The 12089-nt window shown below is 36.6% G+C and overlaps 1 protein-coding gene across 3 annotated transcripts in view; it reads left to right on the forward strand.

Annotated features, from left to right (window-relative positions):
* RANBP17 (RAN binding protein 17) overlaps nt 1-12089 on the forward strand; it is a 163801-nt gene that overhangs the window by 71461 nt on the left and 80251 nt on the right. The gene's annotated exons all lie outside the window — the stretch shown is intronic.

Raw genomic sequence — 12089 nt, forward strand, 5'->3', positions numbered from 1 at the left:
GGGAGTACTTAGAAATGTTTCTTAAAAAGCACAGCCCTCTCTTAGCTGAAATCACACATAGTATTAGGCATCAGCTATAACAGTATGGAGTATGGCATGATGCTACTGTTCATTTCCACCACTTCATATTCCATAGCTTCGTATCTTTTCTTACTGTGGAGTTTATGCAATGCAGACTTGACTTGGAGTTCATCAGGCTGGAATTGAGATAATTATATTTATGCCTGTTTTACTGTGATGTTACTCATACATAAGTCAAGTCTTGGCTCATTTTTAATATAATCGTGGCTCTGGGAATAGATTTGGAAGTGAGATGAGAAGAGTCTGTGTTTGTTTATTTTGGGCCAAAAAAGAAAACTATGTCCCTCTCAATTTTAATCTATAGTTCTGTAACTAAAATGGCAGAATTAAGACATTTCATAAATCTGTTTCAACAGTCCTTAGGAATATAACCCATCATAGCAGCACTTTCACCCCAGAAAAAAATCTCTAGCTGTCTTCAAGTTGATAACAGATAAGTGAAGATAGGTAATAAATAATAGTATGGAAACTCTTCTTGTTTGAACATATTTTGCCAAAAGCACTGAATATGAAGTTGGGCGAGAGAAAGGAGAAACATTTTCTGAGTATTACTGACATACTTTATGATGACTTAGAGGAACACCTTACGGCCAACTGTCTCCTTTATTCACACTTGTTCTAAAGCTGTCAGAGCTCCGTTTCTTTCATACAACAAAGTCAAGAGCTAATTCATTGTTAATTGTTAAATGTTCCTTTTTATAGTATCTAGAGTCACCACAGGAGGCACCAGGCTTCCTTAGCTTGTGTATAATGTGTTCAAAAAATGGGAGACTCTGACAGCCTTTTAATATTCAGAGCAGTATGACTTGGTTTTGTATGTGGAGTGCTTGAAGGAGGAAGGATTTTTTTTCCCCCTTACGAAAATGTGTATTTCAGTTAAAACAAAAATGCAAATAAATATTTTTTCCAGAGTGTCTGGTTCAGTTTTGTGTTAGATTTTGTCAGTATCTTGGGTACCAGCATCTAATTTTCATGCCTAATTGGAATAGTAAAAGGCAGAACAACTAGTTCATCTGCATGCATCTGACCAGTGAAGGAACAATGATAGAGCTGTCTCATCCAGACAGTGCAAGTGCTGGGTCAGTGGTGACTGTTATCTTGTGTCTAACCATTTTCCATATCCTGAAATCAAATTTGCAGAACATACAACGTTTGGGCTATACTTTGTATTTCATTAGATACGGACATCCTCCCAAAATTATTTTTATCAGACTATTCAGATCTCCTTCTGACATTTGCTTTTGTGTGCTTATAGAGTGATCCAAAATTGTTAGTAATGTTGTCCTGATATAGACCTGTTTCACATACAGGAATATATTTTTAAAGTACTCAGACTTAAATGCACTTTTGTTAAACATCATAGGAAGGCAAACAGTTGTTTGTCTTCTGTTCTTCTGAATCAAGGAGGAAAAAAACAGTATTTCAGTGATCTGTTCCACATAGGTTTCATCTGTATCTTCTTTGTTGGAAGAGTTGGTAGTTGGCATCAATTTGGATCAAAAGAACTGCAGTTAGGAAGGCCATGAGGAAGGTTCCATATTATTTCTCCAGAGCATTCTCACTACTGACGAGTTGTTTCTTGAGGCATGTAGCTCTATTGAGAAAGAAGTCTTCTGGGAACAAAAGTTTTATTTCTGAAGCAGAGTTTTTATATCAATTTAAGTATTAAATGATTTGTATGGTTATGGTCTACACAGTAATGCAGCTTATTCCAAGATATGTAGAAACTTTTGTATGTAAGCTGATATAAAATCATATTTTAGATTTTGTAAGACTATGCACAGGAACTGATGATTTAAGTAGCATTATATAATATACCATCTTTGAGCTCTTAACAGCACAAATATGTTCAAGTTTATGCATTTTCTTTAGTAATTTCATTCTAATCTGCTGAATAGCAATAGCATTTAGAATATTATTTTGATTTTTACATAATCACCTAAATGTATGTGCTGTGTCAGCTAAAAAATTAGTTTTGCAATATCCCTTAAGATAAGCGTGAGTCAGCACCTGATAGTACGCCTTGCCACATCGTCTTGCTTCTGAAGTGTTTCAGATTCTTTGACTGTAGAGAGTAGTCGTGTCTGACAGCGTTCTGTTATCTATCATGTTTGCATAGATTTGATTATCTTGTTTGCTTAAGAGGTCAGCAAAACAAACCAAAATATTGCTCTGTATATTATTAAAGACCATTACTATCAGTCATACTGTACAAAGATGACATTACGTGAAGGACTGCGTGCAGAATGTAGAGGATATGACCACGCTTCCAAGTCATGCAGGACCCGTAGATGTGTGTGTATGACATCAGGCTGTCGTAGGTGCTGCCTATTCGCTCATCTGATGTTGCTTCTTGACTCTGTAACGTGAACCACTGTGCTCTTTGCTGTATTCGCTCTAGTGTGATTAACTCAAATGTTGGCTTTTTTTTATTTTGTTCGGTTTTTTTCCCTCTTAGCCTGAATGATAGCCTGTGCTTCTCCAGCCAGAGCCAAGACCATTCAGGCTGTGTATTTTTCTGGGGACAACTTCAGGGTGTCACCCTTTTTTTTCAGAAGACTTTAACATCAGAGGCTGAAGTCTGAAACTTCATACATGTTACTGAGAATAATTATTGATCAAGATTCCTGATCAATTTTCATTGATCAGTTTCATTAGTTTTTATTAGTTTTGTAAGCTTTTCAATAAATATTCATGTAACTATAATTCTATTCCCTGCTGGTGATCCAGAGTTGAATGTATTTCTGTGTTATCTGTACAGTAGATTTGTGTTTGGAATTCCTTAACTTATAGTATGGTCTGTCAAATTTTGGCTACATTTACAGTTGCTTAATTTCAACAAAAGCTTGATATTGGCAACTTTCTCTTCAAAATACACCTCTCGAGTACTTTGGGTTCATAGATCAGACCATGTCGCTCCTTTCTCCTCAGCTCTTGCTTGATTTCAGTGTCCTGTGTTTTAGCTTAAATTTTTGGGTGAAATTCGGAGTTGTTGAATTTTCAGTGTCTGAGTATCACTATTTATTTTTGTATCTGTAACTCTTATTGAACCAAACTGTTATTTCTGAGAGTCTGTTAAATTCTCCTTCCACTCTTTGCAGTGCTTTCTAGGCATCCTGTTACGCAAAGGACACTCTCCTGGTATAGACACACCAGGCTCCATTCACTCTTTATTCTCTACCATCTGAAAATTGCCTCTATATTTCATCCCCACAAGTAGACAGACTAACCCGAATTAGGAAACCACAAGCTTTGCTTGTTGTCCTGGCCGCTTGGTTTCTTAAACCTTTTTGTCTGCTTTAGATAATGAATGTCTTTGTCTTGGTATTTTAAGCACTGATGACTGATGCAAAATACAAGAAAACACATATTATTGAAGTAAACCTTTGGTTACCATAGGGAAAGGTGGCCCTAGGATTAAGGGAGTAGAAAAATGTCTGAAAACTATTTCCCATCTCATTTTGCATCAAGCAATGTTCAGTCAGACTGAATGATCTGCCCCACAGCATCTCCATTCAAAATGATTGATAGTCATGGTGGTGGTGTGCTTGGTGAGGAATTCAGAATCATGCAGCATCTTTACTAACATGTCATGGGTTGTTATCTTAAAATTGAATTGCAATATTTTAAATGTTTTTATTTATTACTTGGGAGTTAAGGTTTGTTTTCATGCTCAATTAAAGAACTGCCATTTTGGAACGACAGCAAAGAGAAAAAGTTGTGTGAGCAAAGCAAAACGAAAGCCGCATGCTATAAAAATAACTGCGAGTGGAGGAGATGAATATTAGAACTACATATCTTAAATTTAGATGCATGATGATATAGAGACAATTAAAAAGAATGTAATGCTGAGTTTAATGATTTATGAGACAATAAAATTGTAAGGAACGAATGTATGAAAATAGTTTAGCACATCAGCCTAAAAATAATGCAGTGCAGAAGTAAGAGACAATGCACCTCAGCATTCTGTGCAGGTTAGCTATAATTGCTAGGCCAGCCATGAAGAAAAAAATTTTAAGAGCAGTTCAATGAGTTTAATAGATATGCATAGATTTAAAGCATTCCTTGACGAGAGATACATGATGAAATAAGACAGCAGGGGTTTTTTTGTTTTAACAAAAAATGCTTTCCCAAAGCTCTGATATTTAGTTTAATTAAAAATACAAATCCTGTTTTTCATAGTATGTGATGGAGAAGTATAGTTCTATATTACAGTAATATGTTGCAATTATTATTGAAAGTCTTACGTAATTTTTAGATTCAGGAGTAAATCATTGTTGTCATGCAATAACTGAAAAACTGGTGATCACTTTTTTCCTGAAGGTAGCTTGAAGACCATACTTAATGTGTTTTATTTTAAAAATAGTTTGCACCTTAACTGCTTAGGCCAGGTTTTTTGTTACATTTTATGTTTAATTATGTAAATCCGTAGAAAAGCCTTAAAAAGTTACCCTTTGTTTAATCTCACATGTAGCCCCTGTTTCATACTCAGCTGTTTAATAGAGGGTCAGATTTTATTTATGCGATTAAATAGAACATAAATATAGACGTTTCACACGATGTACCATGTAAATGTAAGCCTTTGTAGTTACAAGTTTTTGTAGCTGGAGAATTGTTTTAAAAGGCATGTAATTTATTAGCTATCAGTAGCTGCTTTATTGCCTTGCCGCGCTGCAGTAATAAATAAAAGAAAGTGAGCTGATTTTACAAATGGCACACAAGGTGCACATTTTGTGAAAAAAGTCTTTTTTTAAAGAATTGGCATTAAATCCTTTTTTTGTGATGACAAAGAGGCTAAGAGTGCAAACTGTATTTTCTGTTTATCGAAAACAGAGTCTCTTTTTCTCGAGGGCATTTTTTCCTATGATCATCAAGGGATTTCAAAAGCAATAAAGTGTGGAATCATTGTTCGACTTGAACAGTATTAAAACTTAGGTTTTAATTTCAGTGAAGTAATAAGATTTGAACCTGTCTCACATTACAGCACTGTAAGGCATTTAGCAATTGTATTTTAAAGGAGGTTTTTAAAATGCAGCTCGCTTGTAAGCTAACTGTCTGTCTAGTAATTAATAGTTTCTCTTTAGCAGAGGCTGTTGTGAATCATACTAAGAAATCTCAGTTTTGTTAATAACAAATTATGATAATTGTAAGGATGTTAATTCCTAATTAGTTTAAACCTACAATCTTTTTTGCCCCTTTCTGAGATTGGTTTTCAAATGAAGACAAAAAAGCAGGGACTGAAGGTTTCAACATGATTTTCACCTTAGAATTAAAAAGAAATTATCCACATTTATCTGTTAATTTCAAGAAACTTTATTCCTTGGTTAAGAGTGTACGTCAGCTCCTTGCGAAGAACTGTTGAAGTATCTAATTTGTAAACATAATTTATATCGTAAATGCAATTCCTTTTTCAAAATTGTATGTTGGAGATAATCCTGCAGAGCGCTCAGTAGAGTCATTTCTGTACTGACATGGTGAACTCCAGGACACTGGAACTTAGTGTGCACATTTTTGCACAAGTGTTCTTGAGGTTCAAAATGTAAATATTTCTTTGGGTTGGTTGATAATATGTTGGCTGATGAGAGAATAGCCGTCACTGTACCTTGTCGCTGGAAATGAACATGTGCGATTTTGGAGGAAGAAGGAGGGAAAGTTTATACACAGGTGCATGTTCAGAGCAGCCATCAGTGTTTAACATTGGAGTGGTGAGCTATGACCTTTCGTGATGATTTTGAACGGTAACTGCCTCCATTAGCCATAAGGTTTGTTTCTTTATTTTAGTAGATGGCCTAGACTGTAAATATTAGAGGATCTAAAATAAATCAACATATTATCCTAAGGATACAAAACGTAAGAGCTATTTGTGGTTAGGAACCTTTGACAGATAGTTTGGATGAGGCAGATGATTGCCCGCCTCTCGTATCTGGCTTCCATTGCTGTGCCTGCAGGCAGTTTAGTGTTATAGTTGTATATTGATGTCAGGGTTACTACTGAGTGGCTAGCAATGACAGATGTCTATAATTACAGGCAATGCTTCCAGTATTTCAGAAGAGCCAGCCTATGTTGAACAATTATCTTATTTCTGGCTTGCCAAAGAGGGTTGTTCAAATTGCTAGTATTAGCTGTGGTGGCTGTAACACCTCTCCTTATGCCGTGGGATAAATGTGCAAAAGCACTCTCATGTACAACCCCGGTGCAGAACCTTTTTAAAATATGTGGTACCTCTAAATTTCGTATGCTTAAGGCTTGATCCTGAGAGATGCGGAACACCTGCAGCTATGTTAGTCAGTACAGTGAAATAGTTTTGGATATAGACATTTTAGAACTCTAATAACTAGCTATGATTTTTATTACTTGTTTTTAAGTGCCAAACTAATGTTGATCCTTCAGCATTGAGGTTTATTGCACATAAGCATGCTGAGTGGGCCACTCATTTAGATACAATTAAGCAACTGAATAAAATTAAGCTGGACACTTTTAATAGTTATAGGGGCAAGTAAGAGTGTCCATTACTGCTGCTGAAGTACCTATAACACTTTATCTTTTGGAGTTTTCTGACTGGCACAAATCTACTCTTGTAGTCTGAACAGTATTGGTTCATTTCAATCATTAGAGTATTTTAAAAGTAGTATTATGACTTCTGGTTAAGCAAATACCTGACAGCCTATATGGCTTGAATCTCTGCAGTGTAGTGTATAGCTCTGATGGAAAGTACAGCCCAGAACTGTGCTTCAAAAACTAAAAATCTTCTCGATGATGTTCAAAAAGTAATAGTTGTTAATAGTATTTCTCACTTTTCACAATAATATTTGTACTTTAAGCCCTGGAGGTGAACAAAAGAGACAGTAGAAGTAAAAAGCTCTAACAGTGCTTTACAAAAATGAAAGTCTAAACAAGACTAAAGCCAAACACCTTTTTAACAGTTGGCTAACTGAAGACCTAACAGAGAAACCAATTCCTTTTCCTTTTTTTTTTTTTTTTCCAGAGAATGCTTCTCATACCACATCAGTAATAACAGCAGTTAGTTCATAGTAGGTCTCCCATAGTAAGTTTACCAGAATTGTAAATGTTTCAAGATTTTCAGAAAACAGGAATTAAGAAAGGAAGAAATAACAAGTAAATAAAAGCCGAGAAAAAGTCATTGAAATAGAGATCAATTTCCATTTAAGAAAAGGTTTCTTGCTGGCATGGCATGGGCACTTCATGGAGCAGGAGGCAGGGAGTTAATCACTCCTGCACCCCAGACTCCTGTGAATTCTCTTGCTCTGTTGAGCTGCCGAGGAAGGGGGCCTGGAAAACAGCCTTTGCAGGAACTGTTAATACCTCTTACTAGCTGAACTTGTGATGACAGAGTATTTCAACAGACTAGGAGGGAAATAACATACATAACAATGACTCTGAGCCACACAGCAGATCTACCCTTTCCCCTACAACATAACACTTAGTTGTAATAACAATACCCTAATTTTAAATGTTACTTTATAGTAGGTCTCTTTCAATTGAGGATAACTCTATGCAATATTTTAATTAAGCTAGATTTATAGGTAAGACAATAGATAGTATGTCATTTATATAATTGGTGTAGTTCCTCTGGTTGTTTACTAACACATGTAGCAGTGAATGGGAGCGTAGTCTACTTTTTATGTTGTGCAAAGCCCAGCTTAATATTCAGAGATCCTGTCTGAAACTAACAGGCCATTTCTTACGGCCTGTTTTGGAGTTTTTTTCATTTAGGGAGCTAACTCTAAAACAAGATTAGCCCATTCTCTTGGTTTAGACTCTCGTAAGGGTGTTTGGAGATCTTACCTTTTTAAGACAGCTGATCAGGAGTGAGGTCACCAAGGTTTTCCTCTGTTACAGAGAGGATAGAAGAGCCAAGGCTTTTTAAGCCCTTGGTTTGGTCAGGAGGGAAAGATGAGTGATCTGGCACCCTGATACACTAATTAGGGGATTCAGTTCAGATTTTCAGAAATTGTCTGTGGGATTTGAAAGCTGGATTTTGGCTGTGTTGTAATGGAGCTTTTAAGTGCTGAAAATTCAAAATACCTGAGTGTGATTTAAAAAGCTGTGGAAATTACTGAATGGGTTGTGGCACTGGAACACCTAGAAAGAAACTTGTGATTAGTATGGAGTTTTAGTGGGTGATGCACGGGGGTATTAGTCAGAGAAGTGGGATGGCAGCTTCAGAAATCTGCTGTAGTCACCCCTGCACTGGGTGGATTCCCAAACAGCGTGTGGGGAAGGATGTGCTCTCCCCCACCTGCCCGTGGGCTCCAGCCCAGCTGCTGCAGGCTGGGTTGTAGTACCTGTTCCCACTCAGCTTATGGTAAGGTTGGGGTAAATAGGGTTAAGGTCTGGTTTTGCCCTCAATGTTCATGACAAAAGACTTTAATGTTGCAGTGATAGTTCTCTGCAGCAAGGCCTAGAGAGCTTCAAGGAAGTTATAATATCTTAAGCATTTACACTGTGCCTACGGGTAATAAGTTTACTGTAATTTTCTGAAGATTCATTATCCAAAATCTTAATTCATTATAATAGCCCTTATGAAACATATAGAAACCAACATTTTCTTGTGTTTTCTTATTTGCACAGTGTGAGAGATTCATTGCTCTGTTTTAATTTGTTTCATGGGGTGCGTTTGAGTACATTCCATACAGTGCTGTTATTGAATTTCTGTGACTGTCATTATATAGCCATACAACCTTTAGGAACTCATATTCTGAGCTTCCCAGTTCTGTAATCTGCTTCACATTTAAGAATTGACATAATTAGCTTCTTCAGAGTTATAATGATAGTACCAAAAAGAGAAGACCTCAAAAGACAAAGCAAAGTTAAGCATATCTAGGGCCAAAGAGTAGAGAAGACAAGGAAATAGTTTTAGTGTGATTACCAAATTATTTCTCCATTTTCTTGGACTGTGTACATACAAGTGCTTTGCTTTATAAAACATTGCTTACACATTTTGTTTTCTTGTCCTTTTGAAACACAGCAGGTACAGTTCAAGTAGTTGGGAAGTATATGGTCATGTCATTTGAGCCACTGATAAATCTGCTAGATCATAAAAAATTCCCTGACACCAGAGCTTGTGAACCTGCTGTCTTCCTTAAATGTCCTGATTGCACTGAGGTGGTTGTAGTGGTACAAACAGGGAAAAAAAGAAGGATCCCTGGATCCTTGCCTTCACACTTACTTTAATATGTTTGGAAATGTTATTGATTATTATTGAAGGTGTTTTGCTCGTCTCTTCTTCACTGTCACGACTGTTGCTGTCACCTTTGAATATAGCAGTGGCACTTGGGTATTGGTTGCAATGGTGGTGTCAGCCCAAGCTTGCTTGAAGGACTTTGAGTATGTGCTTGTGAAGCTCATCAAACATTGTAGCCTGATGTTATCACTTCTGCAGATTTTTCACTTACATTCATAACTGTTGTAAGAATGAGATAGTGATGGTGGGATATTTTACTGTTAAGCTTACATCTTTGGTGGTATCATGGAGTGATCATGTAGCGCTGTATGTTGATGCAGGATTTTTGGAAGTTATAAATCCTGCAGTTGTAAGGTTTTAGAAATGATTGTGTAAAGCTTTTCCAGAAGTTTTAAACTGGTGGTTTCCTACTGAAAGTTAATTATCCTGCTCCTTACTTGAAGTGTCTGGAGAGAAGTAGAAACATAAGCCTGGGGGTTTTATTCTTGCTGGACGAGAGAGGGGGAGGTCTCAAAGGGAGGAGACCCAGCGGGCGTGTGGCTGTGGGGTCCCGCAGCCCCCCCCCAAGGCCCTGTGCTGCCTTTACCTTCATGGCTCCGTGCTGGGAACCGAGCTGAAGATGAGATCACTTCCACGTGTGGTTCCACATCCTTTTATGACCCCTTTCAACAGTGTTTTTCTCCGCCTTTTGAATATGTAGTGCAGTCTTTGTTGTTGAAGTGTGTTTTATTATTATACGTCCAAAATGCTTTATCATTAATTTTTTATAGTGCTTAAAAGTCTAAGGACGTTTCATTGTTGTGGTTGGGGGTTGTTTGCTTTTCTATTTTTACATGCTAAGAGTGTGTGTTGGTTTTGAAAATGATTTTGAAGAAGGTGTTTAAAATATCACATTTATTTTAGCTTACAATTTGTCACATTACAGAACGGGTAGTAGTTTTTATTACATGCACTGTATTCATGCTGACTTGAAATGACCCTGTCACATGTGAAAACAAATCAGATTGTTGCTGTTAATGAGCTTTTCAATTTACTATTCAGTGGATCAGATAAGTGGATTTAAGAGGTAATGATCCTGCTTAGCACTCAAGCTTGGCTGTCAGATCCTAGTAGTTGTGGGAAATCCCCAGGGACAAAAGCGTTGACACAGTTCTTGATGGGATAATGGGAATCAAAGCTAATGGATGATAAAAGGAGTAGTAAGAGTTACAAGGATAATTGTGGATTAAAGCACTGCTCTTTGTCAACACTGACTGCTGTTTTAGTATTTTATTTGTTAAACTCTGATGTGGGGAGAGCCTAGTTTGACAACAGCACAATGCTACTACAACATGCTCTCGCACTCCCTTTCTCCCACTGGTTTCCCGTGGCAGAACAGAAAGCTCTTAAACATAAAGGTGTGTTGGCTGAGATGTTTACATTCCTCGCTATTTCTTTTTCTCTTTTCCTCATATCAAATAGAGAGATTCTTAAACTTTGCTAAAATTGCAGCTGCTGTAGCATTTCAGCAGTGCACTATTTGGATTATTTTTTAAAAATTAGAAGATACTATTTTTATATTTGAATATGTTATTGCTGCGTTTAATTCTGTAAATGATAACATCACGTTTACAGGGTGAACATAATATTTTTCAGCGTTTGAAGGATTGTATTGTATATTACAATTTCTTTCATATTTTGATTGTCCTTTCACCACTGATTTTGTCACAATAAATTACATTCGTACAATTCTAAAAGGATGAGTTAGCTTACAAGTTGTTACCCTTGATCTTGGTGCAATTTCTAGTTAGAGATGCAAGTTCATTTACTCATGTCTTTATTATGCTTGGATTTAAAACTAAAGTCTTTGAGACATGAAAATACAGGTTTAATTGTCTTATTATTTATCTTATTATTATTTATTAATATTTAATAATAATACCTCTTCCTCAGAGGTAGAATACTGCTGGTTTGGTTTTTAAGCAGAGTCACGGGATTACATCACTGGCAGAAAGGAAGTTTAGGTACAGGAGCAGAAGTATTGAATTAGCTAAAGTTCACTGGTATTTGTGTGGAATATGTAATGTCAACGAACAAAATTGACAGCTAGATGGCACCAGGCTTTCACTGCTGGGTAACTGGAGCTGCATGTGCTGCGCTTGGTGCTCTCATTTCAGACCTTAGTGATACTTGACTTGATCACATCCTATGGAAGAATTACATATGACCCATAATATTTGGTTTAGTGTCACCAAAGGTTGAAATGACTGAAATGAAATGTACTGACTGGTAGATCTGTGTTTAGCCCAGTCATAAGCAAATAGCAGAGTTATTTGAGCTCAGGGTAAAGTGAGTTGGCAGAGGATTATAAAGAAATCTTGTAGTACATGTCTCACTTCTGTTTCTGAATTCGATTTAGCCCAACTAAATGTTTTTATCCAAACTAAATGTTAGGCTACTAAAACTACCAGAAAATTTTATGAAGATTACACAGTAAGGAAAAAAATATACTTAATGTGTCCTGTGCATTTGTTACTGCATAACAGCAGTTTGATTTGATAGGCAGGGTAAACTTGTATGCAACTACAAGTTACTTGGCTGCCAAAGCTTTTGTTCTCCCTTAAAGAACACAAAACTGAATGTCTGAAGAGTACCTAATTTACCGGATTTTATGACTGGCAGTGGAAGAACTTGCAAATGCAAGTTAAAGGGCAGTGTTGAATCACATCCCACTGAGGACAGAGACCAACAGAAGAATGTTTTCTCCATCCCTTTGCAATTTTTTCATAATAAAACAGGGTTTTTTAATAGAGACCATTGTTCT

Source organism: Strix aluco, chromosome 13, assembly GCF_031877795.1.
Source record: "Strix aluco isolate bStrAlu1 chromosome 13, bStrAlu1.hap1, whole genome shotgun sequence".
NCBI lineage: Eukaryota > Metazoa > Chordata > Aves > Strigiformes > Strigidae > Strix > Strix aluco.